Genomic DNA, 19,717 nt, shown 5'->3' on the forward strand with positions numbered 1-19,717 from the left:
AGTGATTCTGAAATGAATCATCAGGCATGGGCTATTTGGGCTGTTCATTTGTTGCACAAGAGTAGGGTTGTGAAAAAGACTAGGGGTTTCCTGTCAGGTATGTGGTTTGATGTGGGAAGTTGAAGTGTTGATATGATTAATGTTGATGTATTGCTGTGATTATCTGAATAGTGTAAATTGGCAATCACCACTTTTGCAAGTTGAAGCATCTGATTCTGATGGTTCTTTTTGAAACCATCATGGGCAAATAAATTTTTTCCAATTGGTAAAATGGCCCATAGTGTCTTTACCATAAATCATGGTCTGCAGTACCTTTTTTTGGGTGGATCATGAATTTATGATTTAACCATTTGAAATCATGTTGCTGCCTTGGATATCTCACAACTGCCAGGGTTATACATTTTCAAAACTCAGCAGGACATTTATTATATCCAAATGGACAAATGTCACATATTTTTGAACTTGGCAATTATTTGTGAACACATCATGTCCAAGTGTGGTGATGCCATTTGTTATGGGAGAATATCTGATTGAAAATTAGAAAAAAGGTACATATGTATTCTTACGACTTGGCAAGAAATTATGAAAACATGATGTCCAAGTTTGGTAATCCTATTTTTATGACAAAATAACTGATTTACAATATAACAAAATGCAATGCCAGGGCCCATGCCTATAATTGTGTCTTTTTCACTGCAGCGGCGCAGCCGCCTTGGCCTCTAGTTCAACATAAAGCCTCCAAATATTTTTTCTAGGCAATCTACAGTTCTGGTCTCTTCAATTTTGAAATCAGATTCAACTGATTCAGCCATCTTCAGCACCATAATACCATTATATCACTTTTAACCAATATGAAGTGATATAATGGTATTATGGTGCTGAAGATGGCTGGATAAGTTGATTCTGGGTTCACAGTTGAAGAGAACAGCACTGCAGATTGCCTAAAATAAATATTGAGGCTTCATGTTGAATTTTGTATTTTTTATTGAATTAACCAGTGATTATATCACCTATATTTATGTCAGTGCCAAACGGGGCGTAAATCATCCTGGTAACTGTCTTGAACAGCAGTATAGAGCATATGAATTGATCTCAAAACTACCTTTGCCGACGGCATGTGCTTAACAACCCGCAAGATTACCAGATGTAAACCACAAGTTTGCAAGATGTAAACCACAAGTTTACAAGATTTAAACCACAAGTTGACAAGATGTAAACCACAAGTTTACAGCTTGTAAGCCACAAGTTTACAAGTTGTAAACAACAAGTTTGCAAGTTGTACAACACAGGCTCACAAGTTGTAAACCACAAGTTTACAAGTTGTAAACCACAGGTTTGCAAGATCTAAACCAGTTTAAAAGATGTAAACCACAATTTTACATGATGCAAACAACAATTTTACCAGATGTAAACCAAAAGTTTACAAGAGTAAACCACAATTTTACAAGATGTAAACCACAGGTTTACAAGATCTAAACCACAAGTTGACAAGATGTAAACCACAAGTTTCCAGCATGTGAACTACAGGTTACAAGACCACAAGATTACCAGATGTAAACCACAAGTTTGCAAGATGTAAACCACAAGTTTACAAGTTGTAATCCACAGTGTACAAGTTGCAAAACACAAGTTTACAATCAGGAAACCACAAGTTTACAGCATGTGTGACAGCTCTGTTTATGAAGCTTAGGGCAAAAAACCCGTCAAAATAAGGGTTTTGGGCCCTAGCACTATAACTGTGCTGATGTAAACACTGGTAATATAAATTACCAAGCTTTTTACGTGGCAAATATGGCCACTACAAGGGTTTAAACACTCTGTAACAGAGGAAGGATTAATTATGTAATTAATTATAATATGTAATTATTAATTACAGGGAATTAATTTGGCGTAAAAGTAAGTGGTAAGCGCTTAAACTGATTGGCTGCTTGACAGAGGCAGAGGTCTTATGGCAACTACTTATGAGGATAAAGCTTTAAATATGCTAATAAGGGATTTTTGATATTTTAAAGGGTTTAATCCAGTGGATTTTACGTGCTGGGGATGGTTTATAAGGAAAAGGGGCTACTGTAGTAGCAGGGGAGAATATTCACGGCAAACTCACAGTTTATGGGCGGTGAATGGTCTGGGGGATCTTTTCCTGAGGGCCAAATAGGCCTCTATTTATAGAGGGGACTTGAGTGGGCGTAAACACTAATTCCTTTTCTCCCTATGGGAGTATCCTGAGGTGTAGCCGTGAACAGGGCTTGGCTGTGGGCAAATTATTTGTATTATGATAGACTAATTTCCCTGACTCTGTCACATGACATATTTATAACCAATTGTCCTGTGAAAGAGCTTCAGTAGAAGTCTACATAATACTTTCACGGGGTATTTTTACAAAAGTAATATTACTCATTACTGTACAACAGTTTATTTTTTATGTACTTTGTTTGTTTTACTAAATTTTTTTATGTAATACTATTTTTGGGCGCTTTCTGTGGCCAATTCTTATTTAACAATTAGTACATGAAGGAATAGGAATAAGGGGTTACTTTGAGTGGGTGACCCCCCTTAATTTATGATGAGGAATCTGATTCTGCACTAATAATTTGATAATTATTATTATTTACTGATTTATTGCAGTTTTTTGGATACTTGATGTATCTCTAAGGCTGACAATGTGATAAGTTCAGGCTAAAAGAAATTGATTTCAGTAAAAAAAAAAATAAGATAGAAAACAATGATGATTGATTTTTACCTGAAAGAAAAAGGAACAAAGTTGAGATGAGAACACATGGGCTAAGATAATAAATGAAGAGTGAGCTAATCATGGTCAACAGGATAGATGAGAAAGAAAGATAAAAAGATAAACCTGAGAATTGTGCCGCCTAGACTAGTGACCTTGACAAGGAACCACACTATGATTTGGTGTTTGACTAGCCCCTGGCTGGATAGAAGGTGTCAAGATGCAGGAAAGGAAATTGGTGACTGTCAACTGGATCAAGGAGTAGCGCTCAACTGCTTTCAATTTGAAACCTTCACACCCGTTGACATCATTGAAAACAAGTTTGAAGTCACAAGCCGTACCACTGTGCACCCACATATTCTAACAGCATGTAAACTAAAGTTTACAACATGTAAACCACAAGGTCCCAAGATGTAAACCACAGATTAACAACATCTAAACCAAAAGTTTGAAAGATGTAAACCACAATTTTACATGATGCAAACAACAATTTTGCCAAATGTAAACTACAAGTTTGCAAGACAAAAACCACAAGTTTATGGCAGGTGAACTACAGGTTACAAGATGTAAAGCGCAATTTTACAAGATATAAACTGGTTGTTTACATCTTGTTAACCTGTGGTTTACATCTTGGAAACCTATAGTTTACATCTTGTAAACTGTAGTTTACATGCTGTAAAATTGTGGTTTACATCTTGTAAACTTGGGGTTTACATCTTGTAAACTTGGGGTTTACATCTTGTAAACTTGGGGTTTACATCTTGTAAACTTGGGGTTTACATCTTGTAAACTTGTGGTTTACATCTTGTAAACTTCTGGTTTAAATCTTTTGACCTGTGGTTCACATGCTGGAAACTTGTGGAATACCTCTTGTAAAATTTAAACCACAAGTTTACAAGACGTAAACCACAAGTTTACAGCATGTGAACTACAGGTTACAAGATGTAAACCACAAGTTTACACATGTGAACTACATGTTACAAGATGTAAACTTGTGGTTTACATCTTGTAAACTGGTGGTTTATATCTTTTAAACTTGTGGTTCACATCTTGTAAGCTTGTGTTTACAACTTTTAAACTTGTGGTGTACAACTTTTAAACTTGTGGTTTACATCTTGTTAACCCTTGTGGTTTACAACTTGGAAGCTTGTGGTTTACATCTTGTAAACTTGTGGTTTATATCTTGTAAACTGGTAGCATACATCTTGTAAACTTGGGTTTACCTCTTGTAATCTTGTGGTTTACATATTTTAAACTTGTGGTTCACATCTTCTAAGCCTGTGGTTTAGAACTCTTAAACTTATGGTTTACATCTTGTTAATCCTTGTGGTTTACAACTTGGAAGCTTGTGGTTCACAACTTGTGAACTTGTGGTTTACATCTTGTAAACTTGTGGTTTACAACTTGTAAACTTGTGGTTTACATCTTGTAAACTTGTGGTTTACATCTTGTAAACTTGTGGTTTACATCTTGTAAACTTGTGGTTTACATCTTTCAAACTTGTGGTTCACATCTTGCAAACCTGTGGTTTACATCCTGTAAAAAGCCTGTGGTTTACAACTTGTGAACTTGTGGTTTACAACTTGTAAACTTATGGTTTACAACTTGTGAACTTGTGGTTTACAACTTGTAAACTTATGGTTTACAACTTGTAAACTTGTGGTTTCCAACTTGTAAACTTGTGGTTTACAACTTGTAAACTTGTTGTTTAGATGCTGTAAACTTGTGGTTTACATGCTGTAAACTCGTGGTTTACATGCTGTAAACTTGTGGTTTACATGCTGTAAACTTGTGGTTTACATCTTGTAAACTTGTGGTTTACATCTTGTAAACTTGTGGTTTACATCTTGTAAACTTGTGGTTTACATCTTGTAAACTTGTGGTTTACATCTTGTAAACTTGTGGTTTACATCTTGTTAACTTATAGTTTACATCTTGTTAACTTATAGTTTACATCTTGTAAATTGTAATTTACATTTTGTAAAATGTAGTTTACATCTTGTAAACTGTAGTTTACTACTTGTAAACTGTAGTTTACATGCTGTATACTGGGGGTTTACATCTTGTAAACCTGTGGTTTACATCTTGTAAACTGTAGTTTACATGCTGTAAACTGGTGGTTTACATGCTGTAAACTGGTGGTTTACATGCTGTAAACTGGTGGTTTACATGCTGTAAACATGTGGTTAACATGCTGTAAACTTGTGGTTTATATGCCGTAAACTTGTGGTTTACATGCTGTAAGCTTGTGGTTTACATGCTGTAAACATGTGATTTACATGCTGTAAACATGTGGTTTACATGCTGTAAACTTGTGGTTTACATGCTGTAAACTTGTGGTTTACATGCTGTAAACTTGTTGTTTACATGCTGTAAACTTGTGGTTCACATGCTGTCAACTTGTTGTTTACATGCTGTAAACTTGTTGTTTACATGCTGTAAACATGTGGTTTACATGCTGTCAACTTGTGGTTTACATGCTGTAAACTCGTGGTTTACATGTTGTAAACCTGTGGTTTATATCTTGTAAAACTGTGGTTGAAATCTTGCAAACCTGTGGCTTACATCTGATAAACTTGTGGTTTACATCTTGTAAACTCGTGGTTTACATCTTGTGAGCTTGTGGTTGACATTGTGTGGTGCTCCATAGCATATCACCAGTGGTATCTTTGCTTTCTTATTTCCGCATAGTAAAAGTTATACGGGTTTACTTTGCCCACGGAGGGAAACTTGTTGCGCACAGGAATTTCCGTTGACTCGACGTCACGTGACGTTGGGCCCCCCTCCGTGTGCGCCACCAGCTCCCCTCAAAAAACTATCCGCACACGGGGGTGCCGTGCGGTGACAGGTGGCCAGGGTGAAGCACTCCGGCCATCCGGAGGAAACAATTCCCTTGAAGACCGGTGTGGTAAGCCAATCCTGAATATGGCACCAAAATCAAAGTCTTTTTCCCTCAATATAACCTTCTCTGGAATACTCAAGGCCCCACCTCCTCAAGAATCAAGGCCAGGACAACTCATCCCATCAACAGGCCCCCCATCCTCTCTTCACCCTTTTTTTTCACCTCCTGGATACCCACCTACACCAACTCAACACTCCTCAGGCTCCCAGCTAGGCACAAGTGGGAGAAAGTCACCCATCAGACAGAGCCAGACTATTAGGAAAGAACCTGGATATTCATCATCTTTTCCTCCCTTCCCAATCCAGCATAACAACCCCATTTTGGAATTAGCCACACATTTAATAACCATAGAGATCTTATCCTGGTTACCCCTTGTCTCCTTTGGTTTCAGCCCTTCCCTTTTCAGCCACTCATATGATATGTAATCCCCTTCTCCTGATGTTTCATTGTCTCTCCACATTCCAGCCTTATTCCAGAACTCTCCATACCCATAGCATTTTCAGCCTCAGCCGCTTGATTGAGAATTTTTACTGTTTCATCTTTTCTTCCAACCACAACTCAGCCCCATAATATTTTGTATATAGTCTGCCCTCTTTGGCCCTACCTTTTGTTCCCCATCAGATCCTGTCCCAGCGATCCAGATCACTGGTCACCATTCACTAGCCTAGCTTATGCCATTAAATCAGAGTGGACAAGCTTGATAAGTCTATGCCAAATATATCAGGTTGGACAGACTTTACATTACCTTTACCTTGCTATTAGATTAGTAGAAAGTAAACCCTTAGACATACCTCAAGAATCCTCTATAGCCACACCTTTCCTTAAGAGTCCATACTCTTATATTCTTTCTCTTGTTCCCCTGAGAGGCAGCCCTTCAAGCACCAAATCCCTCTCAAGCTCTATTCTTCCCTCAGAGTAGTTCCACACCGGCGAGAGGGATGTAGTAGCTTGATGACCGGTCTGTGCCGGTCATCAAGGGTTTTTTTTCCTCCGGATTGCTGGAGTGTCTCAACCCGGCCACCTGTCACCGCACAGCACCCCTGTGTGCAGATAGTTTTTTGAGGGGAGCTGGTGGCGCGCACGGAGGGAGGCCCTACTTCACGTGACATCAATTCAACATAAGTTTCCGTGCGCAACAAGTTTCCCTCTGTGCTCAAAGTAAACCCGTAGTTATAATCATCAAAGGCTATAAGATTACATAGTATCCTTACATATATTCCCAAATAGTATTCCATATTCAGATTCCTCATCTCATTTTGCCCCTAGCTCCTCACTCACACTATGCCCTAATTCCTCATACTTTCATAGTTATAGCCATTCATAGTTCGTACTGCCACTTTGAATTATTACAAGTCATCACCTACATAGTACAGACAACGGTGGGTAGTTATCGCTACAGTAACGCGTAACGTAATGATAACGTAACGTTTTTTGGCCGTTATCGTTATTGTTACCAGTAACGGCAGTGCGATATTGATATCACACCAAGAGTTTTTTTTTTGGCAACGGCCATTACTATATCTGAGCGCGTAGCAACAGATATCGGGCAAGATAACAAGCAATAAAAGGCCAAAATAGGGCCAATTTAGCCTTTTATTGCTCAATAACGTGTTATCCGCTGGATAACGCGTTACTTTGCTGGTAACGACCTCAAAAAAAGAGGCCCGCTACGTTACGCGTGATGCCGCTGTTCGCGCGTTAGTTCGCGCGTTACTGCTAACGATAACGGCGCAAAAAGTAACGGCGTTATCCCTCCATCATCACCTTAGACTATTGATTGTTTCTCCCCCCATATGTTTGGATATTGTATACTCCACTCATCAACATTGATTATTGCTTATTGATTGAACCTCATCACTCACCTCATCGAATATCATATTGAAAATCATTGCTCCTCATATTGAACCTCATTGCTCCTCATGTTGAACCTCATTGCTCCTCATATTGAACACCTCATTGCTCCTCAGATTGCACACCCTATTGCTCAACAATTTCACCATCATTTTATTGCTCTCACCTTAGTAGAAAGTAGTCATCTCATATGTATTAGTCAGTCTAACATAAAGTAGAAATCCAGCCACACCTATTTCTTATTTTTCTTAGGCCCCGTTTGGCTGCCGCGTTATACGTCATAAATTGTTGAATTTATGACGCCGCAACCCAAAGTTCGCCCCCCGTTGCCACCAAAACTTTGAAACCCCCGGGGGTCGCGCGTCATAAATTTGACCATTTATGACGTATAACGTGGCAGCCAAACGGGGCCTTAGTGTTACTCTCATACCCACCAGCACGGTGGGCAGATACGTTACGATACGTTACTGGGGCAATTTTGGATACCATAACTATTTTTAGTTATCCATATCTGCCCTCTGGGATAATGTACATTAATTTTTACTCTGTTGTAATGTAACATAATGCACAGATGGGGTACTGTTTTTGCAGCCATGTTAACGTAACTTTCCCATGAATTGGGCGCAGTTAACGTAATTTTGGGGCATTACAATATCTGTAACGTCAAAAAAACCCTTTTAATACAGGTGTTGAGGCACCCACACCCACATAGGGGACTGGCTACCCCCTCCCAGGGTGGGAGTTGAACACGCGACATATACAGCAGCTGGCAGACACCTAACCAACCCCTTACCAGCTGGTATAATTCACACTTGTCAAACTGCGGATAACAGAGCAACTCAACCATTGCGATATCCAATATCGTAACTTAAACTACGTTATCCAATTTTGCAAATTGGATAACGTAACTCAGCCACCAGCTATCAGTAACTGGGCCGTAACGTAACTGTAAAGGTAACGTTACAGGCAGAGTTATCCAAATTGATAACGTATCTGCCCACCGCTGCAGCATTAGTCAGGAAGGCAGCTTGTGTATCAGCATTCTTAGCATAACCCACATTAGTACTAGTCTAGTTAACCATTTCCCCTCCAAGCTATATTCTCCCCTTTGAGTAATTCCACAGCGGCCTCCATTAATTCATGGCACTCATCTGTTTCTGAGGAACGTTGGGTCCACCAGAGTGTTGATTTAACCTTGGGAAAGTGGTTTGGCAATTGGTCAATGGGGGCAACCGGGGGACCAATAGGGAAACAGCCCATCTGCCCAGGGGAGGGGCACTGAGTTGGGGAGAGGAAATGCAGGTGTCAAGGGGCACATGGCATGGTGAAATTTGCATACACAAAGCACCAATTGTTGGAGATCCTCCTGGAATTGGTAATTTATAGGTCCCCAGGAAGGTCCTGGGTTTGATTCCTGGGATCAGCAAGACACCAAATGTTGTCTCTGTGTTAGAAATCCATCTGCACAACAGATTATTTAAATCTATTGGTGCAGCCATCAGACCTCTGCATACTCAGCAGGTCCCTTGACATAGACAATGCGGCCCCTTTGGGAACATGTCTGCTGAACCAGACTGTCTCACCAATGGTCTTCAATGCCTGTGGTTTACATCTTGTAAACCTGTGGTTTACAACTTGTAAACCTGTGGTTTACATCTTGTAAACCTGTGGTTTACAACTTGTAAACCTGTGGTTTACATCTTGTAAACCTGTGGTTTACAACTTGTAAACCTGTGGTTTACATCTTGTAAACCTGTGGTTTACATCTTTTAAACCTGTGGTTTACATCTTGTAAACCTGTGGTTTACATCTTGTAAACCTGTGGTTTACATCTTGTAAACCTGTGGTTTACATCTTGTAAACCTGTGGTTTACATCTTGTAAACCTGTGGTTTACATCTTGTAAACCTGTGGTTTACAACTTGTAAACCTGTGGTTTACATCTTGTAAACCTGTGGTTTACATCTTGTAAACCTGTGGTTTACATCTTGTAAACCTGTGGTTTACATCTTGTAAACCTGTGGTTTACATCTTGTAAACCTGTGGTCTACATCTTGTAAACCTGTGGTTTACATCTTGTAAACCTGTGGTCTACATCTTGTAAACCTGTGGTTTACATCTTGTAAACCTGTGGTTTACATCTTGTAAACCTGTGGTTTACATCTTGTAAACCTGTGGTTTACATCTTGTAAACCTGTGGTTTACATCTTGTAAGCCTGTGGTTTACATCTTGTAAGCCTGTGGTTTACATCTTTTAAACCTGTGGTTTACATCTTGTAAACCTGTGGTCTACATCTTGTAAACCTGTGGTTTACATCTTGTAAACCTGTGGTTTACATCTTATAATAAACCTGTGGTTTACAACTTGTAAACCTGTGGTTTACATCTTGTAAACCTGTGGTTTACAACTTGTAAACCTGTGGTTTACATCTTGTAAACCTGTGGTTTACAACTTGTAAACCTGTGGTTTACATCTTGTAAACCTGTGGTTTACATCTTGTAAACCTGTGGTTTACATCTTGTAAACCTGTGGTTTACATCTTGTAAACCTGTGGTTTACATCTTGTAAACCTGTGGTTTACATCTTGTAAACCTGTGGTTTACATCTTGTAAACCTGTGGTTTAAATCTTGTAAACCTGTGGTTTACATCTTGTAAACCTGTGGTTTAAATCTTGTAAACCTGTGGTTTACATCTTGTAAACCTGTGGTTTACATCTTGTAAACCTGTGGTTTACATCTTGTAAACCTGTGGTTTAAATCTTATAATAAACCTGTGGTTTACATCTTGTAAACCTGTGGTTTACATCTTGTAAACCTGTGGTTTACATCTTGTAAACCTGTGGTTTACATCTTGTAAACCTGTGGTTTACATCTTGTAAACCTGTGGTTTACATCTTGTAAACCTGTGGTTTACATCTTGTAAACCTGTGGTTTACATCTTGTAAACCTGTGGTTTACATCTTGTAAACCTGTGGTTTACATCTTGTAAACCTGTGGTTTACATCTTGTAAACCTGTGGTTTACATCTTGTAAACCTGTGGTTTACATCTTGTAAACCTGTGGTTTACATCTTGTAAACCTGTGGTTTACATCTTGTAAACCTGTGGTTTACATCTTGTAAACCTGTGGTTTACATCTTGTAAACCTGTGGTTTACATCTTGTAAACCTGTGGTTTACATCTTGTAAACCTGTGGTTTACATCTTGTAAGCCTGTGGTTTACATCTTTTAAACCTGTGGTTTACATCTTGTAAACCTGTGGTTTACATCTTGTAAACCTGTGGTTTACATCTTGTAAACCTGTGGTTTACATCTTGTAAACCTGTGGTTTACATCTTGTAAACCTGTGGTTTACATCTTGTAAACCTGTGGTTTACATCTTGTAAGCCTGTGGTTTACATCTTTTAAACCTGTGGTTTACATCTTGTAAACCTGTGGTCTACATCTTGTAAACCTGTGGTTTACATCTTGTAAACCTGTGGTTTATATCTTGTAAACCTGTGGTTTACATCTTTTAAACCTGTGGTTTACAAACCTGTGGTTTACATCTTGTAAACCTGTGGTTTACATCTTGTAAACCTGTGGTTTACATCTTGTAAACCTGTGGTTTACATCTTGTAAACCTGTGGTTTACATCTTGTAAACCTGTGGTTTACATCTTATAATAAACCTGTGGTTTACATCTTGTAAACCTGTGGTTTACATCTTGTAAACCTGTGGTTTACATCTTGTAAACCTGTGGTTTACAACTTGTAAACCTGTGGTTTACATCTTGTAAACCTGTGGTTTACAACTTGTAAACCTGTGGTTTACATCTTGTAAACCTGTGGTTTACATCTTGTAAACCTGTGGTTTACATCTTGTAAACCTGTGGTTTACATCTTGTAAACCTGTGGTTTACATCTTGTAAACCTGTGGTTTAAATCTTGTAAACCTGTGGTTTACATCTTGTAAACCTGTGGTTTACATCTTGTAAACCTGTGGTTTAAATATTGTAAACTCACGGTTTGCATCTTGTGAGCTTGTGGTTGACATCTTGCAAACTTGTGGTTTACATCTTGTAATCTTGTAAATTTACAAGGTGTAAGCCACAGGTTAAAAAGTTGAAACCACAGTTTACAAGGTTGAGACCACAGTTTACAAGGTGTAAACCACATTAGGGGGTATCAAATATGAGAAATCCACAATTAGAAACCAGTCAATTAGCCAAAAATCAAATTGTTTACCAGTGGGTCATAAAATGGGGTAGAAGAAGGACCAGCATGTTTTAAAAATGATGGGTTTTTTCAAACCAGTCAATTACATAATGGTGGATTTGGTCATATTTGATACCCCCCATTTTACAAGATACTAGACTTTCAAGGTGGCTGCGCCGCCGCTTGTTGCAGACCATGGTGAATTCCAAGTTGAATTGAAACTTCTATTCCAAGTTCCCTCACAGCTACTTAAAAATAGTCCGCAAGGAGTAATATATATCACACTTTGGAAAAATAAGAAAAGGTAAAAGTTCAAGAATATAGGAAGACGTCAAGAAAATGATAAATTGTTCCATCTGTCAACTAAGGGAGTGAGAAGAAAACAAAATGGGATTCTTTTTTTCATAGAGGGATATGTGAGATGGATGAACAAGCAGAAGGGTCCCCATTTGGGCCAAAAACACCAGATGTCACCTGAAAAACTGCTGAATTAGCTATCATTGCCTTGGCTTAGAAGCCATTGCCTTGGCTTAGGAGCCATTGCCTTGGCTTAGGAGCCATTGCCTTGGCTTAGGAGCCATTGCCTTGGCTTAGGAGCAAGAAATGCACACCTTCATTAACAATCTAGCTGTGTTTGAGTCAAACCCCTCCAACAACCCTTTGAGTTGCACCCTCACTCCTGGATATAAATTATCTGATACATGAGGGCGCATCTCACAATTTTTGATTATGTATGTAACATAAAATTTGCGGATGAGTAAAGCCTGAGATTACGGTTGTGTTGTTGTTGAGTTCAAACTCAAAACAAGGTATAGTTTGAGTAATTAAACTTGAGTTGGTTATCCTCTCCCACGTGTGGGCTTGGTATCTTGGACTTTTCAACAATTACACCAAGTTTGACAATCCCAGTTTGATTGGTAAAATCAAGGGTGAGGTCAGATTCCTTACCAATGCGCATTATTGAGTCCTGTGTATATGTGATAGTTGGAGTACTGCCATCGTTAAGGAAAATCATTTGCCCTCCAGTCAGAGAATACAGAATGCCCTCCTCAAGGGCGTTTTTGATTGCCATATTTGCCATGAGTTTGACTTTGAAATCTATTTCCTTCTTGCCTGGGACTCCGGAACATTGGAAGAAAGTGCCAGTAGTCACCAAGCCGTATTGGTTGCCGCGGAATACATCAAGTTCGGACTAACAAAAAGGTGTAAGCATCACAATAGACCAACAGTTTTGAGAAATATGTATACATCAGCTGTGGCTTCACAGTGTCCAGAGACAATGTTTGGATGGTTTGATGGTCTTGGAGTTGACATTGTTGAAAATTCAAGAAGGAATTTGGAAAAGTGGTACTGATTCTTACGTGGAGGTTTTATGAAGATGTTTAAATTTATTTGTGGGTCAACAGGATCAACTTGGTGTGAGAGAAAAGTCAAGCACGGAAAGTTCTTATTTATAGAAAACGTGGAAAAAAATTGTTAATGTACAGCGCAGGCAAAAAACCCATTCATCAGATCACTCAAGAACCTGGAAACCTTATTTCTCACGGGTGCGTTGAGAAGAATACCCTTTTTCCATATGGTGCAACTTCAGACCACCCATTGAACCTAACCACCGCGAAGGTTGAAGCCACTCTTCTGAAGGGTCAAGCTGAGAAGAAAAACCTTTGGCAAAAGGGCGCGGTGAGCAGCGCAGGCAAATAACCCATTCAATGAATCACTCATGAAACTGTCCACTTTTTTTCTCAAGGGTGCGTTGAGAAGAAGACCCTTTGTCAAAATGTTGCGAAAAGAGACCACCCATTGAGCCAAGGAACCGCAAAAATTGAAGCCACTCTTACGAAGGGTTGAGCTGAGAAGAAACTCCTTTTACAAAAGGGCGCGGTAAAAGACGAGGGGTGAGATTCCACACCCTTGTCCCTGAATCCTGAATGACAGTATCATCTTCCAAAGTCTCCTGTGATTCTGTTAATCAAATGAGGCGTAAAATAGGAATGGTCGAGTGAACGTGGATACACGAGGCGCAAGGGATAGGAAAGTGTTCCACAAGGAAGACCTTAGACGAGTAAGGGTCGCCCTTGTAGGAAAATTTGATTTCGAATGCGGGTTTGTATGAATTCAAACCGGAAAAAGAAACATCACAAGGTAAGTACTGACAATCCCAAGGAAAAGACGATGAAACACCAAAAAATTTCATGCTGAATAATCCATTTAGTCGGAAGGAGGCTGTGCCTGGGTTGAGGGCAAAACATCTTGATGATTGTGAGTTGTAACCAAAGAGGGAGTGGCGTGGAAGGGGTGTGCCCGGTTCAAGGGGAAAAAGTCTCAGTAATTGTCATCCGTGCCCAAGAAGGGGGCGCGTGTTGGGAAGTTTCCGGTTTGGTAATTATGAACAAACAGGGAATGGCGTGCAAGGGATGTGCCCGGGTCAAGGGCAAAACGTCTCAAATCATTGTAATCCGTGCCCAAAGAGGGGGCCGCGTGACTTGGGAATGTTCCAGTTCTGTAGGGAGTTGAGTATGAGTGTGTAAAGTTGTTCGGAGGGTACGCTGAGGATGAAAAAAACAAATTACAAAAGAATATATAAGGCTGTTTGCCATGCAGGTCACATGTTTCCCTCGTGGCTCCGGATCTTGGCATTATTATGCTGCCGGAGCCGCCTGTTACAATGGGGGCTTAAGGGAAATGGGGGCTTCTGACTGGTTAGCGGGACTTGCTCCAGTCTTACGGATAATTCCAAAATAACAGGTGGCTTGAAAACCTTTATTACACCAAACTGTTAGAAAGGGAAAAGAACCGGGTAAACCCATGATAAAAATTTCCGTAAATCACTGTTTTATTGAAACTTAGATAAACCACAAGTTTACAAGATATAAACCACAGGTTTATAAGATGTAAACCACAGGTTTACAAGATTTAAACCACAGGTTTACAAGATGTAAACCACAGCTTTATAAGATGTAAACCACAAGTTTACAAGATGTAAACCACAGGTTTACAACACCAGGAAAAAAAAGTAGTCAGTTGATGACAACTGACATGACACAGCTCTGGTTGCAGCTCCGAAGCTACTCCATCTGCTAGTGCAGCCTGCAGGGGTGGCTGGCACACAGCTCAGTGCCCATTTTGGCACAGCTGAAGCCTCTAGCTTGCAATTTTCACAAGCTGCTCCTCAGCTTTGTCCCAGGCAAAGCTGCTGCTCAGCCTTGGCCCAGGCCCAGCTGCCCCTCAGTCTTGGCACAGGACAAGCCACTGCTCAGCCTTTGCCTGAGCAAGAACGGGTGTTGATGAACACACACCCGTCCCCCGGAGGCAAGCCCTCGCCCACGCCCTTTGAAAAGGGCGTGTGGGACCGCACAGTACCCTTGATAAAGGGCGAAAGGGCATGCACACCCCTGTATGGGCGTGCGAGGGCGTGCACGCCCCCACATGGGCGTTCACAGGCGTGCACCATGGCTCGTCGGGAGCTCCTCGGCGGGCAGATGCAAGTATACCTGCTCGCCGAGAGCCCCTCGGCGGGCAGTTACACTAGATACCACCTCGCCGAGAGCCTCTCGGAGAGCAGGTATACATGCACCTGCTCGCCGAGAGCCTTGCCTGCTCGCCGAGAAGGATAACTCTCGGCGAGCAGGTATACAAACACCTACCCGCCGAGCCTGCTCACCGAGAGCCCCTCGGCGGGCAGGTGCATGTATACCTGCTCGCGCAGAGAAATCCTCGGCGAGCAGGCATACAGATCCCACCTCGCCGAGAGCCTCTCGGCGAGCAGGTATACATACACCTGCCCACCGAGCCTGCTCACCGAGAGCCCCTCGGCGGGCAGGTGCATTTATACCTGCTCGCCGAGAGAAATCCTCGGCGAGCAGGCATACATATCCCACCTCGCCAAGAGCCTCTCGGCGAGCAGGTATACTTGCACCTGCCCGCGGAGAGGCTCTTGGTGAGCAGGCTCGGCGGGCAGGTGCATGTATACCTGCTCGCCGAGAGAAATCCTCGGCGAGCAGGCATACATATCCCCGCTCGCCGAGAGCCCTGCCTGCTCGCCGAGAAGGATAACTCTCGGCGAGCAGGTATACAAACACCTGCCCGCCGAGCCTGCTCGCCAAGAGCCCCTCGGCGGGCAGGTTCAAGTATACCTTCTCGCCAAGAGCCCCTCGGCGGGCAGGTTCAACTATACCTGCTCGCCGAGAGGCTCTTGGCGAGGTGGGATATGTATGCCTGCTTGCCGAGGATTTATCTCGGCGAGCAGGTATAAATGCACCTGCCCGCCGAGGGGCTCTCGGTGAGCAGGCTTGGTGGGCAGGTGTATGTATACCTGCTCGCCGAGAGGAGGTGGGATCTGTATGCCTGCTCGCCGAGGATTTCTCTCGGCGAGCAGGTATAGATGCACCTGCCCGCCGAGGGGCTCTCGGTGAGCAGGCTCGGCGGGCAGGTGTTTGTATACCTGCTCGCCGAGAGTTGTCCTTGTCGGTGAGCAGGGATACATACACCATACCCGCCGAGGGGCTCTCGGCGAGCAGGTATATGTACTTGCGCCTGCCCACCGAGGGGCTCTCGGCGAGCAGGCACGGTGCACGCTTGTGCACGCCTATGTGGGGGCGTGCACGCCCTTGATAAAGGGTGCGCGGTCCCACACGCCCTGTTCAAAGGGCGTGGTCGTGGGCGTGCCCCCGGAGGACAGGTGTGCATTTATCAATGCCTGTTCTTGCTCAGGCAAAGGCTGAGCAGTGGCTTGTCCTGTGCCAAGACTGGAGGCAGCTGTGCCTGGGACAAAGCTGAGGATCAGCTCGTGAAAATTGCACTAGAGGCTGGATAGCCAGCTGGAGCAGGTGTCATGTCAGTTGTCATCTAGTGACTACTGATTTTTCCTGGTGCAAGATGTAAACCACAGGTTTACAAGATGTAAACCACAGGTTTACAAGATGTAAACCACAGGTTTACAAGATGTAAACCACAGGTTTACAAGATGTAAACCACAGGTTTACAAGTTGTAAACCACAGGTTTACAAGATGTAAACCACAGGTTTACAAGATGTAAACCACAGGTTTACAAGATGTAAACCACAGGTTTACAAGATGTAAACCACAGGTTTACAAGATGTAAACCACAGGTTTACAAGTTGTAAACCACAGGTTTACAAGATGTAAACCACAGGTTTACAAGATGTAAACCACAGGTTTACAAGATGTAAACCACAGGTTTACAAGATGTAAACCACAGGTTTACAAGTTGTAAACCACAGGTTTACAAGATGTAAACCACAGGTTTACAAGTTGTAAACCACAGGTTTACAAGATGTAAACCACAGGTTTACAAGTTGTAAACCACAGGTTTACAAGATGTAAACCACAGGTTTATAAAGATGTAAACCACAGGTTTACAAGATGTAAATCACAGGTTTATAAGATGTAAACCACAGGTTTACAAGATGTAAACCACAGGTTTATAAGATGTAAACCTGTGGTTTACAAGCTGTAAACCACAGGTTTAAAAGATGTAAACCACAGGTTTACCAGATATAAACCACAGGTTTAAAAGATGCAAACCACAGTCTGCAAGGTGTCAATCATAGTTTACAAGGTGTAAACCACAGTTTACAAGGTGCAAACCACAGTTTACAAGGTGTAAACCACAGTTTACAAGGTGTAAACCACAGTTTACAAGGTGTAAACCACAGTTTACAAGGTGTAAACCACAGTTTACAAGGTGTAAACCACAGTTTACAAGGTGTAAACCACAGTTTACAAGGTGTAAACCACAGTTTACAAGGTGTAAACCACAGTTTACAAGGTGTAAACCACAGTTTACAAGGTGTAAACCACAGTTTACAAGGTGTAAACCACAGTTTACAAGGTGTAAACCACAGTTTACAAGGTTTAAACCACAGTTTACAAGGTGTAAACCACAGTTTACAAGGTGTAAACCACAGTTTACAAGGTGTAAACCACAGTTTACAAGGTGTAAACCACAGTTTACAAGGTGTAAACCACAGTTTACAAGGTGTAAACCACAGTTTACAGGGTGTAAACCACAGTTTACAAGGTGTAAACCACATTTTACAAGGTGTAAACCACAGTTTACAAGGTGTAAACCACAGTTCACAAGGTGTAACCCACAGTTTACAAGAAGTAAACCACAGTTTACAAGGTGTAAACCACAGTTTACAAGGTGTAAACCACAGTTTACAAGGTGTAAACCACAGTTTACAAGGTGTAAACCACAGTTTACAAGGTGTAAACCACAGTTTACAAGGTGTAAACCACAGTTTACAAGGTGTAAACCACAGTTTACAAGGTGTAAACCACAGTTTACAAGGTGTAAACCACAGTTTACAAGGTGTAAACCACAGTTTACAAGGTGTAAACCCCAGTTTAAAAGGTATAAACCACAGTTTACAAGGTGTAAACCACAGTTTACAAGGTGTAAACCCATGTTTGCAAGGTGTAAACCACTGATTACAAAATATAAATGTATTAGAACGGCTTGCCTCATCTTGTCTTGGGGAAGGGGTCCTGCATACTATAGGAACAAGGGTCAGAGTCGTTAGGCATGACTCACATCGTTGTAAAAGTCTATTAGCTTGTCTTGCATCCGCATAGCCCAAACATCCAACTAATCATGGTTGAGAGGGGATTAGATCAACCACATTAACAAAAGAGGGCAGTGCAGAAAGGAACATAACTTACAATAGAAAACTGTCCATTTGAGAAAAAGAGATTCAGGAATGTAGCTAGATTTTCTAGGATTTGAAGAGTTTGATATCCCCACGCGAATAGCGAAAGCCAAGACAAGGAAAAAAGAAGCGGCGAAGAGGATGTACATGGAAATAGTTCAGAGCAAAGGATTCCTTCCAAGGAAGACGCAACTGGCTGCCAATCCGGCAAAGACCAGACAGAAGAGCATCAAACTAAGATGGTCGGGATAAAATCACCCAATCAATGCAGGGGACAAAGGAATCAGCTAGCCAGGGGGAAACCCTCTTGGCAAGCTGGATACCCGTAACCAGCTCAACGCGAGGAAATTATCCCGGCGAGCTGGATACAGGTATCCGGCTCGCCGCGAGGAAATCATCTCGCTGTAACCAGCTCACTCCAGCTAGCCGGGAGAGTTTCCTCTTGGCAAACTGGCAGCTATCTGGGAGGAAGCCCTCTCGGCGAGCTGGCAGCTATCCGGGAGGAAGCCCTCTCGGCGAGCTGGCAGCTATCCGGGAGGAAGCCCTCTCGGCGAGCTGGCAGCTATCCGGGAGGAAGCCCTCTCGGAGCTGGCAGCTATCCGTGAGGAAGCCCTCTTGGCGAGCTGGCAGCTATCCGGGAGGAAGCCCTCTCGGCGAGCTGGCAGCTATCCGGGAGGAAGCCCTCTCGGCGAGCTGGCAGCTATCCGGGAGGAAGCCCTCTCGGAGCTGGCAGCTATCCGTGAGGAAGCCCTCTTGGCGAGCTGGCAGCTATCCGGGAGGAAGCCCTCTCGGCGAGCTGGCAGCTATCCGGGAGGAAGCCCTTTTGGCGAGCTGGATACCCGTAACAAGCTCGCCGAGAGGGCTTCCACCAGCTGCCAGCTTGGCGGCTTGGGCAACGCGGGGTTGATTAACTCGTCGGACATCTCTGGTCCGACGAGTTAAACCTGTCTAGTTGAGATGTCCGACGAGTCAAACTTGTCGGACTCACACCCGTCGGACAAGCTAGTCCGACCGGTGAACCTGTCGGACAGGTCTGTCCGACTGGGGAACTCGTCGGACATACAGGTCCGACCAGTGGGAGCTGGTCGGACAGACATGTCCAAAATCTCCTCGGACGATGTGGTCCGACCAGCCAGTCCGAGGGAAGCTCGGGCTGCGCTCTTAGTAGGAAAATGACCGCCAACCACATAACTTTTTTGTTACACACCCAAACAGTCCAAAAATTTCAGGAATCTTTCCATGATACATATATTTGGTGCTATCAAATTATTAGCAATAGTGTGCCATTGTAGATTGACGTATAAGGGGTGCGCGGAGGGCTTACTAGGAAAATGACCGCCAACCATATAACTTTTTTGTTACATACCCAA

This window comes from Puccinia triticina, chromosome 10A, assembly GCF_026914185.1.
Source record: "Puccinia triticina chromosome 10A, complete sequence".
Classification (NCBI taxonomy): Eukaryota; Fungi; Basidiomycota; class Pucciniomycetes; order Pucciniales; family Pucciniaceae; genus Puccinia; species Puccinia triticina.